The sequence below is a fragment of the Stylophora pistillata genome, chromosome 7 (genome assembly GCF_964205215.1).
Source record: "Stylophora pistillata chromosome 7, jaStyPist1.2, whole genome shotgun sequence".
Lineage (NCBI taxonomy): Eukaryota > Metazoa > Cnidaria > Anthozoa > Scleractinia > Pocilloporidae > Stylophora > Stylophora pistillata.
In genome coordinates, this window is record NC_142525.1 from 24222731 (window position 1) to 24227832 (window position 5102).

General features: G+C 38.0%; 1 pseudogene; it reads right to left on the reverse strand.

The window, feature by feature from the left end:
* Window positions 1–173: 173 nt before the first annotated feature.
* Window positions 174–4946, reverse strand: LOC148727186 (uncharacterized; annotated as a pseudogene).
* Window positions 4947–5102: the final 156 nt, after the last annotated feature.

The following is a 5102-nucleotide window of genomic DNA, read 5'->3' on the forward strand; positions in this document are numbered from 1 at the left end:
ATCATGGCTGATCAAACGTACAAGAGTAGGGTTATCGCTCACGGTTCCTTGCTGAACATTTAAAAGAATAGGGTTTAGTGATAAAAGGTCAGTTTGATTAAAGGTATGAGCTGAGACTAACATGGTTCACTTAACAATTTTATGTCGAGCTTTTAAGTGGGAAACACTAAAAATTGTACATTGCTAGTTTTATTAACGCCATACGTAAATGACATTGGTTACTGTTGCGGAAAATCATATTTTAGAGTCAGCTTTGTATATAAAGCAATGATTTTGCATGCATTCGTAGGAACAGCAGAAATGACTAAGAAAAAACATTCTAAGTACAGTGTTCATTCCGTGCAATGGGACATAAATAAAAGGTTCTCGTAAAATATACACCTTATTTTTTACCACAGAAGACAAGCAAAAAGTAATATGGGTACCCCAGTTACCCTCGATAACTCTATCAATTAATACCAGTTCTGATTTAGAGGAAAAAGTTATGAGGACAAAATAAAAGTGGTCTGTACCACTAAGCATGCCTTCACGGTTTAGACTGGGAGTCCCAAAGTTTTTTAAGCATGTATTCTAATATCTTATGACGATAAGCCCCCCCCACCCCACCCCACACTGTTCTGTTTTCACTCAGCTGCTGGCCAGCGGTCCGTGTATGAGGTAAACATGGCGATCCATTACTGAACACCGTTGTTGTCGATCAGAAAATCAAATACCAGCATGATATTGCCTCGAAAAAGAAGCAATTGTGTTATTTGATTCGTACTTCACAACTGAGTCCAAGCTTGGGTGACATAGGTTATTTCTTATGGTGGACTGACGAGGAGAATTTGAACACTAGTTGTGTTTGAATTGTTGGAAGAAATGGTCGCATGGGAACGCAGGAATGGTAAGTATTACGAATAATTTCACATTTTGCTGCTTGAATAGAAAGTAAAGTTTATTTGAATTGCTTTCGCATGTATTTCTGACGGTTTTAGATCTACCCTCTCGATTTTTGTCTGCAACGCTTCATGTTCATAAGTCCCTCAAAATGGCGACCAAACTTGGAGATTGCCGAAAATTAGGGAAGTTCGTGGAGTTATAAAGTTTTCGTAAAGGTCGGGCCGCAAAGTTTTTTTCTGTAGTTACCTTTTCTGTGGCATCTACTTCCTAACTATGTTGGTTGGATCAGTTAAGAACACCTCACTTTTTCAAAAATTTACCTTGAATTTGATCGGTTTTCGCGTGTGTGACTTAAGCGAACCGATAAGGTGTCATTCAAGTCTTCCTGTCTCCTTGATTGAAATGTGATGTTCACGAAAGTAGCCTCGATGGATAAGATATAATTAATATACATGGCTGTGGTATTTGTTTTTTGCTGAGTTCCGTAGTTTTTTTTTAAATTGTCCTCCAAAGTTATCTCAAATTAAAGTCTTGAAAAGTGTCACGACAGGCCTTCGCTCGAGTGAAATTTCATTTCCGTAAAACTTTGAAAAATAAAGAGATCCGATCAAACGGATTGTGGTTTTAGTATAGGCATATGAATTTCTTACAACCCACAAGAAATTAGGGAAATCTGTGTCTCAAGCAAAATTGACCGGACCGCTTTTACAGAGACACACTCTTAAAATTCTTCTTCAGGCGATGGGTTTGACTAGTTCTGGCACAGCATTGTGTATCATGGTGGTCTGTTGTGACTGGTGCATTTCGATCCGGCTATTGTTTTCATGTACCATGGTTCCCTCAGGCGTTCGCTGGTTTTTCGTGCGGCGTTGTTTTTAGTGTTTTCTTATTGTAGGCATCCACGCTTCCGGTATTTCGGCTCCGTTGTCCCTATTTATGTTGTTTGGGTTGAGTATTATGTGAATAGCCTCTTTCATTTCCTTGCGTGTGTACCAATGGCTTTCTCGGTCAATAAACTTTATTTCGTTCCACAGCGGCTTGTGTCCGGTTCCGTTAACATGTTCTGAAACCACGGAAGTCTGAGTGCGTGGGAGTCGTATATCCCTGTCGTGTTCTTTCAGTCTTTCTCGCATGGGCCGTCCTGTTTCCCAGATGTAGACTTTGCCACATGGGCATAGTATCTTGTAGACTATGTCATCTTGCTTGTTTGAGTCAGCGGGATCTTTTGGTCTGACCAGCCGAGATCTTAGTGTGGTGTCGGACTTAAGGACGGGCGTATTCCTTGTTGCTGTAAGTGGTGGCAGAGGGTTTGTGAGACTCCTTTGATGTACGGCAGCACTGCGGTAGACATATTTCTTATGTATGTTTTCTTATATGTTACCTCGGGATTCAGTTTCTAGGATCATTAAATGCAAATCTTGACGAAGAGACTCTACACGGAAACTGCGACTCAGAGAACTATGCACTCAGTTTCCCTCTTACAATGTTCGTTAATAGTGGCTACATATTCATAGAAGCTCATTTGAATAAATGGATTATCATCCAAATTTTAGAGAGATGGCAATAAAATATAATTTCTCGACGAATGTCATTGTTGAAGAATTGAAAATACTGTCACATGCATACCCGAGTATATGCTTATTTTCACTTGGTGTCTAGATTTACCATTGCCTATTGTGGATTCATTCTTAGATAATGGATTGTTAAGATCAGGTTCTTTTTTGCACTCCTAAATTTGAAAAAGCATTCCTCTTTGTGATGAGTCATTTGTTTTGGTTGAACTTTTTTTTCATATATCTTTAATTTTTGGCTTTACATCTTGCATATTGGGTTTCCATGATAAGATAAGTTTCGCTATCGTTTAGTCAACCACACAGTTCTGGAATAAGATAACATTTATAGAGTTAATTTCAAGCATAACAGAATTCCCGAACATGATTGGTCATCACCAGCCCGATTTGAGCACTTCTTGGAAAATGCATGTATCATGCTTGTAATTGGACAGTGTGATAGAACAATTGACACGTCACGCCTGTGTAATTGGACCGAGTAAGCGTAATAAGCCTGTGATGTCGCGCATTTCGGCTAATTACTGTTGTTGTTGTTGTTGTTGTTGATTTCACGAAAACGAATAGCCGATGTTTTTTTTTTTTTTTTTTTAATTTTGTCATAGTTTTGATTAACTGGAAACAGGACTTTTTGTCGTCGAATTCTGTCCATAATCATACTCAGGACTGACAAATCGGACTCCCGCTTCACGTTTGTCTAATTTTGTTAATCACTCCTATGATTTCAGACCGTATTGGACTCCGGTCAGTCCAAATACTTTTATTAATTTAGCATAGTAGGATCGGGTTTTTAATTTTCTTCCCCTGCATTCTTCAATATTTGAAAAATCATCTCTAATTGTTGCATTGTAGCACCCTTAAAGTTTTAAAGCGGCGAGAATAATAGGAATAAAATGCATCTGCAATCATTATTTACGTGACAAGAATGATACATTTCCAATTTGCACGAAAATAGAAATTGTCTCCATAATTATCTCAGCGGCTTCATGTTGTGCGCACTGTTCCCCACCCACAACACAAAAAAAAAAAACTTTTTTTCCAGTGAATTCCCAAATATTCTTTACGCAGCCAGCGATCTAGTTTTGGCTATTTAACCCTTTAAACCCTCAGAGTGACCAGCATCTAATTTATCCTTACATCATCACCCCTGAATCACACATTAAGGGCACAAGAATTAAGGAAATGATCACCAACTAATAAAGATCTTGATTGTTAAACATATTCTCCTTGTCAGCACATTAGGAGAATATGCATACTGATGTCAGGGGGAAAGGTTAATGACTGACTCATCACAGTTTTTATACTTGAGCTTTCATTTGTTCCAATCCTCCTAATACTTGACGACAAGAAACTTCAAGCGCTTCGATGGCTTGAAGTATTTCAAACAGATCAGCGACATTGCCAGTGATTTTGTTTTCTTCTCTGCCATTTTCTCATGTGTCCTGTTTAGCGACCTCCAAAATTAATTAGATCATAACAGAATGAACACACCAAGAAAATGTTCTATGCAGCATTTCCGTATAGCAGGCTCAAAGGCGTCTCAGTCAGCAGAAAAAGATAATTATAAGATTTTCTTGTGTGCTCCAAGTATGATAGAGGGTCTCAATGTGGAGATGATTTTTATAGCTAATGGTAGAAACGTTAGCCATTGTACGGCTGACGGTTCACCACATTGAGAATCGCCTGATGAAGGTCATTTCGTGCTAAGTAGTGCTGGGAATGAAAAGGATTTTTTAAATGAAATTTTTGCCTTGATCACGATAAGGTTAAGTCACTTAATGTTTTATCCATAAAACTTGAAGTCGATTTAATGACGAGCGAGCTAAAGTTTTTCTCCTTCTGTGAGCTGTTTTTACCGTTAGAGAAGTTATTTAATGTCCAATATCCGCCACAAAATGTAATAATTCGCTTGCACTGGAACGCGTTAGATGTACAATGTAAACTATAAAGTATACGAAATATCCAGTTAAATCTGAGGCTGCTTGATCAGAATACCTGAAACTCTATGACATCATCTACTAAGACTCAACTACTTAATTTTTGGGGGTTCCCCGTCTTACTTTTTAACTTTAATGCACTATTTTTTAAGTAAAAATCGTGTATTTGCCAGAAATTATAGGGCAACTATCATTTGTTAAGGCTAGTGGCTATTGCCTTAGGTTTCTCTTTCGCCGTCCAACTAAAAACAAAAACCTTTTAATTAGAGGGACCATTGTTGCTTAAGTGTCAGCTTTCAGTTGGGTAAAAGGGAAAATAGTCGAGTTGAACATTTGGTCCCTGAGCTATATCAAAACTACTATAAATCTATCCTAAATCTATTATAAAGTTATCCGTCGAGTTCATTGAAATTGAACATTTTTCTCAATGTTTCTTTTTAATAGAAAGCGACACAGATTATTTTTTTGGCTTTGGTTTTGTTGGTGGTGGTGTTCGCTTTTGTTTTGGCTTAGTGATTGGCTCGGGTTTCACACTGTTCTGTCCAGACTAATAAAATGTTTTGTTCCGACTACTAAAATATTTTGTTCAGACTACTAAAATAACTTCAAACGAAAAAGCACAAGTTTTTTTATACCATAATAGTAACGCAACAAAAAATGTCCTCAGCAGGGTGGTCCCATCATAAGTCCAGTCTCACTGGGGGGGGGAGGGGGG